The 12,112-nt window shown below is 48.6% G+C and overlaps 1 protein-coding gene across 3 annotated transcripts in view; it reads right to left on the bottom strand.

The window, feature by feature from the left end:
• The window catches only part of SETBP1 (SET binding protein 1), a 270,177-nt gene extending 260,761 nt beyond the window's left edge, over nt 1-9,416 (bottom strand). For all 3 annotated transcript variants that reach the window (XM_039566804.1, XM_039566805.1, XM_039566806.1), the window contains exon 1: nt 8,911-9,416. The gene's annotated coding sequence lies outside the window, so the exon portion shown is untranslated. The remainder of the gene's footprint in view (nt 1-8,910) is intronic.
• Between the last annotated feature and the right edge of the window lie 2,696 nt (nt 9,417-12,112).

Genomic DNA, 12,112 nt, shown 5'->3' with positions numbered 1-12,112 from the left:
CCTCCAATCAAACATTTCCCCCTGCACCATGAAATGTGTGGAAAAATTATTTCTCTTTATAAATCATTAATGAGAGTTTTGTTTTTATTTACTGCTGCTGCCACGGGACTCCTTCTTTCACCTTTTATTTTTTCCCTTCTCCATTATTTCATTTTTGCTTGCACATGTGCCAAATAGACCAGCTTCCTCTTCCTTTGGGAAAAACAAAGAAATAAATAAAATCTAACAACAAATCTGATTGGGAATGAACCATGTCTTGGCTCAGCATCCATTCCTCAGAGCCATAAATGATGGCACAAGGAGGACCTAAAAGGCTTCTGTCCAGGGTTTGTCCCGTGCCCAGTCTGGAGCCTGTGCAAAAAACACATCCCATGTTATTCCATTCTGCATGCTTCAAATGATGCTGGGAGTAGGAAAGGTTGGATTTTGTCCATCCAGGACTGCACTGTGCGTTTCCATGCTGAGTAAGCAGCAGTGTCTTGCTTGGTGCTGTGTAATACACTGATCATCCCCAGTGTCAAAGGGGGACCGTGAGAAAACAAGGTGTCTAAAGGGCATACAAGAAGAATAGCAATAACTTGGGGGTATTTAGAGGAAGGAATTGGGGCTGCTTTGTCCTGCAGAGTACATCAGTGTTTTGGGGAATGAGAGTGCTGGGGCCAGCAATACAAGAAATTCCCTTAAGGCCTCATGGATAGAACAAGAAGAAGAAAAATCACGAGGCAAAAGCAGCACAGGACACAAGTGGGTGCAGCTGGATGCACATGGGACAAAGAGCAGCCCACAGTGCTGGGACAGTGATATCAAGAGGCACAAAAACATTAGCTGGGAGCATGCTGGTGGGAAGACCTGAGGCCAGGAATAAAGGCAAGATAACTGACAGCTGCTGTGGGCAAAGGGAAGGAGCACCTTTGCCTTTAATGAGGCTGAAGAGGAAGTGGTTACAGAAGTGCTGGGTGAAGTTGAGTCAGAAGGAGTTAAAAGCCTGCTGAGTATCCGCACGCCTGAAAGGCCTCTCCAGCTCAATTACTTCACTGTGCTCTTTGCACACATCGGGCTCCCTCCAAGGCAGCAGAGAGGGTCAGGAGCCCCAGATTCACCACTCGAATCCCTATTGAAGTGGGACCAGGACTTTGGACTGTTACTCCCTTAGAATCATAGAATCATTAAGGTTGGAAAAGCCTTTTAAGATCATGGACTCCAACCATTCCCCCAGCACTGCCAAGGCCACCCCATGTCCCCAAGTGCCACAGCCACACATTTTTTTGAGCACTTCAAGCATGATGATTCTAACACTTCCTTGGGCGGCCTGTTGTGATGCCTGACCAACCCTCCAGGAAACAATTTATTCCCGCTATCTAATCTAAACCTCCTCTGGAGCAACTTGAGGCCATTTCCTCACATTGGTAATACTTGTAACACCACTGACTCCATGAGGATGTTAAAGGTTGGGATGGGATTGACATTTGGGGGGAATCCAAAGTCAAGTCAGTCATGGGTGACACCTCTCTTCATCAATGACCTATGGATTGCAGTCTCTTAATCTGAATCCTTCACTTAGATCCCAAACAAGCAAAGTTTGGTCTGTGGGCTCTGATGGGTCAAGAGAACCCTGAACTGAGGTGTTGGTACTGCTGCTCCCCAGCTGGAGAGGGGTGTGGGTTTGAATAAGTTCCCAGTTCCTATCTAGGACCATGATGCAGCTTATTGTTATTTTAATTGTTGCTCACACTGCTCCTTTTTCAAAGGTTTTCATTTAAGGGCCTTGGGAGGTCTATTTGCTGAGCTAAGGGTGAAGAAAATGTTCTGTCCTGAAAGTCACACCTAGAAGACAGCATGTTTTAAGAGAAGATGTCTCTTCAATGCTGGTGATAGATGTGGTGGAGCAGGACTCATGGTCCTGTGAGTATCTCCTATGACGTAGAACTCTAATCTAATGTAACCAACACCTCTAAAAAAATGTCATTTATGACTCCTATCCAGTGGGATTTGTTGGGACATTGCTCTTCTATTTAAGCAAACAGACTACAAGAATATCATTGACTTCAGGATGTCTATGCTCTAATCTGCCATGGCATCAGAAAGCATGGCCTCCAAATTTTATCTCACTGAAAGACCAAAAGATTGCAGAGGCCATCAAGAAGCCCTATATCCATAAGATAGAGACTGCTGTCCTCTTCAAAAGCATGTAGTTAGAATAATTCAAAAAGGGAAAGTGTTTCCTCTTTCCACTCTCACTTTTTGTGAATAAATTGAAAAAAACTGATTGCTGGAGAGACTTACTCAGCTTCTCAGAAAGAACACTGTCATAAAGCAGAGGGAAAGCATGACATTTTTCAACCCATTAGGTAAAGATTTGTGGAAATTACAAGGATGTGAACGTATGGGTTAATATTTTAAACTGATTTGCAACCTTAGGAACAATGGACATGTATAGTAACACTTTGCCCAGATACCTGCTACAACACTTTACATGTGTACAATACTGTTTGAACACTTACTGAACTCCCCCAGTTAAGCTTTGTGTCTCTGATCCCTTCTGAAAAAGAACTGAGGAATTCAGCAGAGAACGATTCCCCTTACAGAATTCTATTGAATCCCCATTATAGAGCTCCATATGAAGGCTTTAGACAGGAAAAAAAAAAAAAAACCCAAAGAGGAAAAAAAAGAAAAAAAAAAAGAAGAAAAAATGCTACAGGAAGGATTTCTGTGTCTAGGAAACTAATAGGATTTCACAGGAGTTTCAGAGGAAACCCCACTGCATTCTCCAAAGCCAAGTATTTAGGAAGTCTCGAGGAGAGGTAGGCATGGATCACAGCATCACTCCAGAATACGCTGGGTCTGGAAACACAGAGGGAAGTTAGGCCAGTGTCCAAGTCTTAGAAATCACATAAGTGGGACATTCAGGATATGTGGATTCATATGGAGGAAAGACGTGCCTGTAACGCCTTGCAGCTTGACCTCTGGTTTGAGTATCATCATTTTCTCCCTTCCATCTTAAAACTGGCTTCTCCATCTGCTATAATGCCAGGACAGAAAGAGAGTGATTCATTGTATACATATATATATCAGTTTTAAAGGTTAAGGCTAACAAAAATTTCAAAGTAGCTTAAAACCTCAGGCTTCCGATCTTTAACCCATCTTTAATATTGAGGTATTTGAGTGAGTCCTGGGTTACTCCTTACTTGCCTACCACACATTCTTCTGAAAAGCTTTCCCAAGCACTGTTACAGGTTATATCATACTACAGTAGAGGAAACTTTGCTCTCATTGCTGCCATCCTCACAGAGCCCTTATCTGCCCAGGACTGTGCAGCAACCCTTACGGAAACAGGAATTCACTCCTTCAGAGGCACTGAGGAGCTGAATAGGTCACCCCACAGCAGTATTTAGCCACAATCCCAGCTCCTCCCCGTATACTGCGGAGCCAAACCTTGGGCCACCTCATGCTCTGGTGCTCACCAGGAAAGGTCAGAGCCTTGCCACCACCTTCTGACCTCATGTTTGCATGGAAATTGGTCTCTTCTTGCATGGCTTTTCCACACATTGTGCTCACTTTCAAAAGAGTGCATTAGACTCAGGAGCCCTACACAGCAAAGATAACTCAGGCTCACCCTCACCACCTGCACAACTTCTATTTTCCCTGAAAAACCCTTGAGCTGGATGGACAAGTACACAAGGCCCACTGTGCCTACTCTTAAGCAAGAGTAAACCTGACCCAGAGATCTGTGAGCAGCACCAGGGTCTGTATTCCCAGAGTACTTCCCTGGCCACCTTCCTCTTTGGTCATACATTCTTCTTCCAAGTTTCTATTTGGTCTTTTGGAGAGACATGAAAGACAATAAAACCCTAAATGAAATGTCAGAAGATTTCTTTTCATACTCAGTTGTCCCAAACCTTACTTAAAAGCTCACCATTGTATTTGGACAATCTCTCCTCCAAAGTAAATCCAGCTCCACAAGGGCAAAATAGCTCCTAACTCTGCTCTCTTGCAAGAGCTGATAAACAGAAATTAGCTACTTCCTTCACTCATTTCCTCAGCTCTGAAAGATAAGCTGTATTATTCTCTGACTGCTTTTATTCAATTTAAGAAATTATTTTGTCTTCCTTTATTCCCCCAGCTGTTTATTCCCTTAACTTTGCACTCCCTTAACTTTGCACTCTTTACGATCAATTAATGTGAATTCAGAATCCAGTTGCCTGTTGCAGAGCTCTGCTTGGTCCCAGCAAACAGCAGACCTCTAAGCAGATCCAAAAATGCAATGAGCTTTTGAAAGCACATCAGGTGAAGCCTTCGCATTGGGAGGAGAAAGAAACAGTCTCCAGGTGTTGCTAACCACACACACTTGCAAACCGATTTCATGTCTGTATCAGCAGGAAAAAGGAGTCCCAATATCAAAAGTTTGGAAATCACTTTCAGATCTGACATTCCCCCCAGGCTCAAACACAGAATTGAGGGATTTTAAAGTCCATCTTTAATCAAGGTGACAATTTCCTAAAAGCGTAAGTGATTTTATTTCCTCAGTGAGAATAACGGGAAAGAAAACTCTTTTTTATCAAGCTGGAAAGAGAGAAAGTAATGAGAACAGAACCTACAGTAGCAGCAAAACAAGTCCCAGTAGAAACCACAAGCCCTGCAGCAAAACACTGAGAACCTTCTCCACTAAGGTTCTCCCACAGAGTCTCACCTTTCTTGCTTTGGACTAGATCTAAATTTTGGATGGATGCTGCACTGAGATTTCCTGGACTTCTCAGCAATGAGGCTAAACCTTACCACGGATTTCCTCTGACCACATATTATTTTATAGGTCACCTATATTAGAAATATGTTCCTCCCTGTGAGGGTGGTAAGGCCCTGGCACAGCTTGCCCAGAGCAGCTGTGGCTGCCCCTGGATCCATGGAAGTGCCCAAGGCCAGGTTGGATGGGGCTTGGAGCAACCTGGGATAGTGGAAGTTGTCCCTGCCCATGGCACGGGGTGGAATGAGATGAGGTTTAAGGTCCCTTCCCACGCAAATTGCTCTCTGATTCTATGATTTTTACACACATTTGCTGCCCTTGTCTTATCAGCAGAAGCATAATTAATCACAGTACTTACAAATCTAAAACCCTGCGTGCCTACATGCTATGGTAGGCAAAAATGGTGCTGCGTTTTCTGAACACAGCTTAAACTCTGTCCCTCCATGCTTCATGGGACACATTTTGCCAGTTATTAATTCTGCCTTTCAGCATTGTCTCAGACCCACAGATCACAGATACTCTAGAGATGGGTAGTTAATGGGGAGCAAGGAAAACCGCGTAGGCATATGGTTAAACAAATCAGTCATCAGTTCAGTGGGACAGCTTTCATTTCCATCACAGCAATCTGTTGGATCCCAGAACTGTTTTTACGTGGTTCATTAGACAATAGCCTTTCTTGCTACTACTTGGGTCAAGAGTCAAAATTGCTGTGTAATTGCAAGTCTCAGGGCAGAAGGCAAGAGTTTTTCAATCCTGGAGGGTGTTGTCCAAAGGGGAAAGAAAACAGAAGGGAAAGATTATGTGTGAGCAATTGAACCCTACTGAGAGGGAAAAAAAAGTCACTGAAACTGGGATTAGGCAAATCTGGTAATGGAAAACAAGAGTCCTGTTGGTAAATTGGCACTTGCACCTAAGAGATGCGTGTGGTGGGGAAAAGGAGCTCAAAGGATGGGTCAAAAGAGAGCAGAAGAGGAGATTAAGCAGCATCTGAAGCCAAAGAATTATGGTTGGACATTTTTGACCATTTAATTCCTTGGCTTAATTAAACACACAGCGATAGCAGTTGTTAAACAAGAACAGTTCCCAACTTAATCAAAGTACATTATTGAAAACAATACAGAGCAACGTCAGTAGAGAAACCAGTATACATCAAGTCAAGCTAAATAGCTCAGTTATGATCATTATTACTAATAAATCATGGCCACTGTTTCTTTTGTTTGCCAACAACCAGCATAGTTTATGGCTCTGCACAAACCTAACACACCATTTTATAGCATTTCAAAAAGTGCATCCTCCTAAAATGATAATGTGTTAATAATCTGTGCTGGGCTTTTTGGCAGGAATCAAAAAGCACAAACGACTTGAAATAACATCAGCTAAAAATTATTTATTCCCCATCCCTAGTTGCAGAGAAAACAGAGGTTTTCTTGGCTCAGTTACTTCTCAATAGACTTCTGGTTTCAATTAAAACTTTGAGTCTGAGAAGTTTAGAAAAAAAAAAAAAGTTAAAGCCAATAAGAGATGGAAGAGAAGTCTCCATTCACTGACTGTTTCTGCTTTTCTTTCCCCCCCCCCATTTTTACATAACCCTTCTGAGCTAAGAGCACAGATTAAAGTACAAGTCCATTGTGTGGATGGGGTTTTTTTTCTCCTTTCAGCTAGCTAAAAAAAAATGGAGATGAAAAAAGTTTCACCTTTGAGTGGAAGGAGCTTCTGATGAGGGTCATAATCTCAGCAAAGGCTGAGGAAGTGCAGAAAGCTGTGCATGAAACACACACTTGCACATTTTCCCATAAATGTGTCCAATCCCTGGAAGTGTTCAAGGCCAGGCTGGATGGGGCTTGAAGCAACCTGGTCTAGGAGAAGGTGTCCATGCCTTGAGGGAAAACGGGGTTGGAACGAGACTTAACATCTCTTCCAAACAAATATTCTGTGATTCTATGATTCCCTGATAGGATATTTTTATGCTATCTACAATAAAGGGTCCACTTTTTTCCTCAGGTTCATACTATCACTGCCTGTCTCTATACACCTGATAATACCATTTCTGAAGCCTGCACCAAGTTAGTCCTGCATGCAGGGGCTTTTAAATCAGTAATTGTTCCCATTTGGGCCCATAATATTCCACACAGGACTGGATTTGCCAGCAACCCTTTCCTCTTGGGAGAATTCCATCCGTACCGGGAGGCTCAGATGCCCTCCCTGACAGCGGAGCACTGACCGGTTCTACGCTCTCCTCTCCCCACTCCTCTCCATCCTTTGCCGTGTGACAGACGGATACAGAAGGACACACGGCGGGTCCCCCCCACCCCAGAGCAGGGCCACCGCGGGCCGGTGGCTAATGAAACACCTCTGTATACCGGGGAACATCCTGCCACACTCCCCTACCCTCCTCCTTCCATCGTCCTACTCCTCCCAGAGCCCGGCTGGGTTAGCCCGGCTCACGGCAGCCGCGGGGACACCGCCACCCCACGGCGCCGGAATGGGTGGGTACTCCCCTCGCATCTCCCCATGCATCCCCCATGCGCGTCCCCCACGCACGAAGCTCCTCGCATCACCCCTCCCGAGGCCGGGGGGGGAACCTGCCCACCGGGGGTGTCCGAGCCGAGTGTGCCCTGTCTCCCCCCGCCTTCCCGGGTTGGGCTCCCGGCGGCCAAGTGCCCTTTGAGAATCAGGCGTCAGGCCCGGGATTATCGGGGCCGTTTATTTGAAGCGGAAACGAATCGGAAATCCTTCTCTCAACTGCCTTTTGGAGACATAAATACAGCAGGCAGGGGCAGCGCGGGGAGCGCCGTGCCCGGTGGGGCGGTGGGATGCTGGGATGCGAACAGACGGACACGCTCACACGGACACACACACACACTCGCTCACACTGACACACGCTCACACCCGGGGCAACGAGGGGCGCGGGGGACCCATTTCCCGGTGCCCGCCGGGGAAACACGGCGAGGAAGGGGTGTGAGTGTGAGTGCGGGTGCGAGTGTGAGAGCGAACGCGGATGCCCGGCGCTGGGCAGGAGCCTTGCGCCAGGGCTGGGATTGACAATAGCCGCCCGCGGCTGAGGGCTGCGTGTTGCCCCCTTTTCCCCAAACCACCCCCCAGCCCCATAATATCGGTGCTTTTCAGCCTGTCCATAGCTGAACTTCACTTTCACCAGTCGTGGGGGCAAAAGGGGCTACCAGGGTCCCGGGGGCGGCAAACCCCGGCTCATTAAGAAGCCATTACCCAGCCCCGAGCGCGGTGGGGGGTGGCGCGGGGACAGGGGGAGGGGGTGTCCCGCTTCGGCTAATTACTACCCCCCAGCACCCCGTCTCCCGCTCGTTGTTCCCCCAAATCAGCCGCTTTTCGGGGCTGCGTGTCCTTTTCATGTCAAAACACGCCGGGGGCCACCCGGGGCAGCGGCGCCCCCCGGTTCACCCGAGGAGCGCGGCCGCGGAGCCCCGCGCACACAACTGGCTCACCACTCACACGCAACACACACCAAATCCCCATAAGGTTACAGTGTTGCTCTCAGCTCCACCTTAACCTGCAATTTACGAAGCGGGGGGGGGGGGGTCGTGTCCCCCCCAATTTCCACAGGCACACACATAGCTGCCACCTACACATATAAACACATATAGGCTACCAACGCGGGGGCCGGGAGAGGGGGTATAAGGCGGGGGTGCTGGTGGGGGAAATAAATACATTATGGAAACTCCTAAAAAAAATTCCAACCCCTTCCCAGTAGAGCACGGTCTTACACACACCACCAGTACCCCCCCACCCCACGACAACCACACACAGACGCACACACATGCCCCTAAACAGGCACAAAGCGTGGGGAGGGAAGGGGTTGGAGGGGATGGGGAGGGGGATTCGCATGCAATGCATAGAGGAGAAATAGTCCCCCCTCCCAAAAAATAAATAAAGCCCTTTTCCGCGCCATTGCAAAGTCGCAACAGTAAAAGAAAAAAAAAAAAAAGAAAAAAAAAGGGACGACATTAACTTTTGCATGCAGAAGGGGGAAAAAATTATAAAAAAGCAGAGGGGGAAGGAAAAGGAGAGAGGCGTACGACCCTCCTGCAATTCCGATCATCAAGGCAGACCTTTCCTCGATGCCTCAGAATTTTTGTTGCTCTTTTTTTTTTTTTTTTTTTTTTTTTTTTTTTTTTTTTCCCCCCGCATTTACTAACCCATATCCCCAAAACGGCAGCGGGGGCTTCTTAGCAGCTTCCTCTTCTTCTTCTTTCTTCCTCCTCCTCCTCCTCCTCGGATTTCCCCCTTTCTTGTCTCTTCTCTTTTAGATCCCGGTTTCAATCCCTCGCCACAGCCCCCAAAGGTGCTTTTGCTTGTGTTGCGGCAAACCCATGGCGGTGTTCATCTGTCAGATGGGGATGAGGGGAGCGCCCGGCCGCGCAGCGCACGCAGAGCGCAGAGGGAGGAGGGCGGGGGGAGGAGGAAGGCACCGGGGAGAGGGAGATGGACGGACAGACAGACGGAGAGATAGCTCGAGAGATAAATGATAGATACAGAGGGATAAATAGAGCGAGACAGAGCGAGAAAGGGGGGAAAATGGCGTCTTGGAAAGCCGGAATCCCGGAGTAAATCAAATTAACACGCAACACCCAGAGCAGTCCCGGCTAATTTTAGCAGGATCCAAAATAAAATGAAAAGGAAAAAAGGGGGTGGGTAGGAGGAGAAGGGGGGGGGATAGGGGGGCGGGGGGTGAAAGAAAGGAGGAGGGGGTAAGAAGGGACTAAAAAAAAGGGAGACCGAAAAAAAAAAAAAATGCTCCTCAATGCACTGGATAAAATCCTGGGTTTGAAATCGATGGAGCTGGTCTCCAGCACTCTCGCTTTTTCTTTTCTTTTCCTTCTTTTAAAATTTTTTTTGGAGGGGGGTCTCTTTTGCTCTCTGCTTGTTGTTGTTGCTTGGTTGGGAGCCTTTTGCAGGGGGGCGAGGTTGGGGGGAAGCGTTTTCGGTTTTGCTTTTCCCGGCGAGGAGTTTCAAAAATATTAAAAAAAAAAAAAAAAAAAAAAAAAAAAAAGAAGAAAAAGAAAAAACGAAGGGGGAAAAAAAAAAAAAAAAGAAAAGAAAAGAAAGAAAAAGAGCAAAGCCCCGCCAGGAGACAAGGGCTGCTTGGCGGCGGCGAGGAAGCTTCCCTTTATCCCTGCTCTCCTTGGGCTCCGGAGCGGGTGCCGGAGCTCCGGCGGGCTGCGGGGCTGCGGCCGCCCGCCCCGCTCCGCTCCCCGCTCCCCCCGCGCCGCCCCGCGCCGGGCCGGGGGAGGGCGAAGGGAAGGCGGAGGGAAAACACCCCTTCTCCTGATGGGGCCGGAGTCGGTGCTCGCACACTCACACAGCACACACACACACCCGCATCCCCTTCCCCGCTGAGAAAGGGTGCGCCTGGGGGCGGCTTTTTGCTCCCCCGCTGGATTTTTTCCTTCTCTGTCTTTTATTTTGTCTTTTTGGTCTGGTTCCCCCCCCCCCCCCCCACCCCACCCTCCCTGCAAGGGGCGGCGATTTGGTTAAGCAGATCTGGGGGGGCTGATGTCTCTCTCTTTCCTCTGTTTCTATCGCTCGCTCCCGGAGTCCTGCAGCACCGGGGGCGGGGGGAGGGGGCGAAGTGTGGGGAATAAATGGTAATGATCAGGCACACGCACACACACACACACACACACGCACTCGGTGTGGCTGCAATGCTCAGCTCTGGGTTAATGTACTCAACAGTGCCACTACCTGACACAACTGCAGCACTGATGGGGGCAGGGGAGAAAAGGCAGAGGAGGTGAGATTCAGGGCAGGGCTATTTATCCCATTTATCCCACTCCAAGCTCAGTCTCTCCCACGCCCTCCCACCCGCCCCCTCGCCAGCCCCCCATGTGCTTTTCACTGCCAGCTCCTGACCTATGTGATTTTTGGGGTACAGTGACTGCTGTTCAGACCATATTGAGAATTCCCTCGATGGGGCTGGGGGAGATAAGCAAGTACTCTCAACCCCTAATTTAAGGACTAAATCCTCCCCCCGCCCCCCCCACCTTTCAGAATGGGCTCCTAAGATTGTACAAAATACAAGACGAACTCGGCTGCAGACCAGTGGAGCCGTGCAAAGTTCGAGTTGTTGAGCTTTTCCTTTCCCACCCTTGCTCTGCCAGCAGTCTGGAAGATGCTGCCTTTTGAATTGCCAGCTGGGCAAACCTTTACTCACAGGAGTAAACGGTTGGCTTGCCTGAGTAATCACAGCGATGATGAGGAGGAACCTCCAGAGGAGAGAAGGCTTGTGGAACGGAGCTGTGGAATTGTACTTACAGATGAAAATAATGTTCTGGGGGCCGGAGGGGGGATGTAGGGGGTGCCCACTGTGTTTCTCTGCACGTTTGATCCTTTGCAAAGCTGGTGCCACGGGGTTCCCTGTCCCAGAGTGCTGCAGGAGGCTCAAAGTACACCAAGTCTCTCCCCTTTGCTCTGGGACAGATGGTAGCTTCAGAGCATCATCCTGAGTGACCTGAATTCAGTGTGTAGCTGATGCAAGGGCTGACCCTCACCTGCCATGGAGGCTTATTCATGTGCCATTATCCCTTGCATCATAGAATCATAGAATTATGTGACTTGGAAGGGGCCTTAAAGATCTTATTCCACCCCCTGCCATGGGCAGGGATACCTTCCACTACCCCAGGCTGTTCCAAACTCCCATCCCACCTGGCGTTGAACACTTTCAGGGCTGCGGCAGCCACAGGTCCTCTGGGCAGTCTGTGCCAGGGCCTTCCCATCCTCACAGCCAAGATTTTCTTCCTAATATTCCATCGAAACCTGCCCTCTTTTAGTCTGAAGCCATTCCTCCTCGTCCTGTCCCTCCAGGCCCATGTAAAAGTCCTTCTCCAGCTCTCTTGGAGACCATTTAGGCACTGGAAAGGGCTCTGAGGTCTCCCCAGAGCCTTCTCCTCTCCAGACTGAGAAACTGCAGCTCTCTGACCCTGTCCCCTCAGGAGAAGCAGCAGATCTGCAGCACAGGTCCCAGTGTAACACCAAATGGGTAGAAGAGATTTGTGGGCCCACAAGATGCCAGCACAGCCCTCAGCAGACCCAGCTACCAGGGTATGTGCCCTCAGCTCCACTGTGCTCCAGGGAAAAATTCCTGGATAAGAACCACACCCAGCCATCGCTTTCCTGTGGATCTCCCCACATGACTGACATCTGCCGAGATACCTGCAAACCCCAAACACATGGGCTGAGAGGCAGCAGCCTGTGCCTCTCCTTCTCTCACGGCCCTTTCTTCCTGCTTCTCTCCATCAATAGTAGAAAACAAATAAATCAATAAAGTACATGAGAAGCCCCCCAGATGACGACCAACAGATCAACCCCATCTCCATCCCAAACAAATACACGACTCAAAAA

Source organism: Corvus cornix, chromosome Z, assembly GCF_000738735.6.
Source record: "Corvus cornix cornix isolate S_Up_H32 chromosome Z, ASM73873v5, whole genome shotgun sequence".
Taxonomy (NCBI): Eukaryota; Metazoa; Chordata; class Aves; order Passeriformes; family Corvidae; genus Corvus; species Corvus cornix.
The sequence above is the reverse complement of the archived record's forward strand: the minus strand, read 5'-3'. Positions and strand labels throughout refer to the sequence as shown.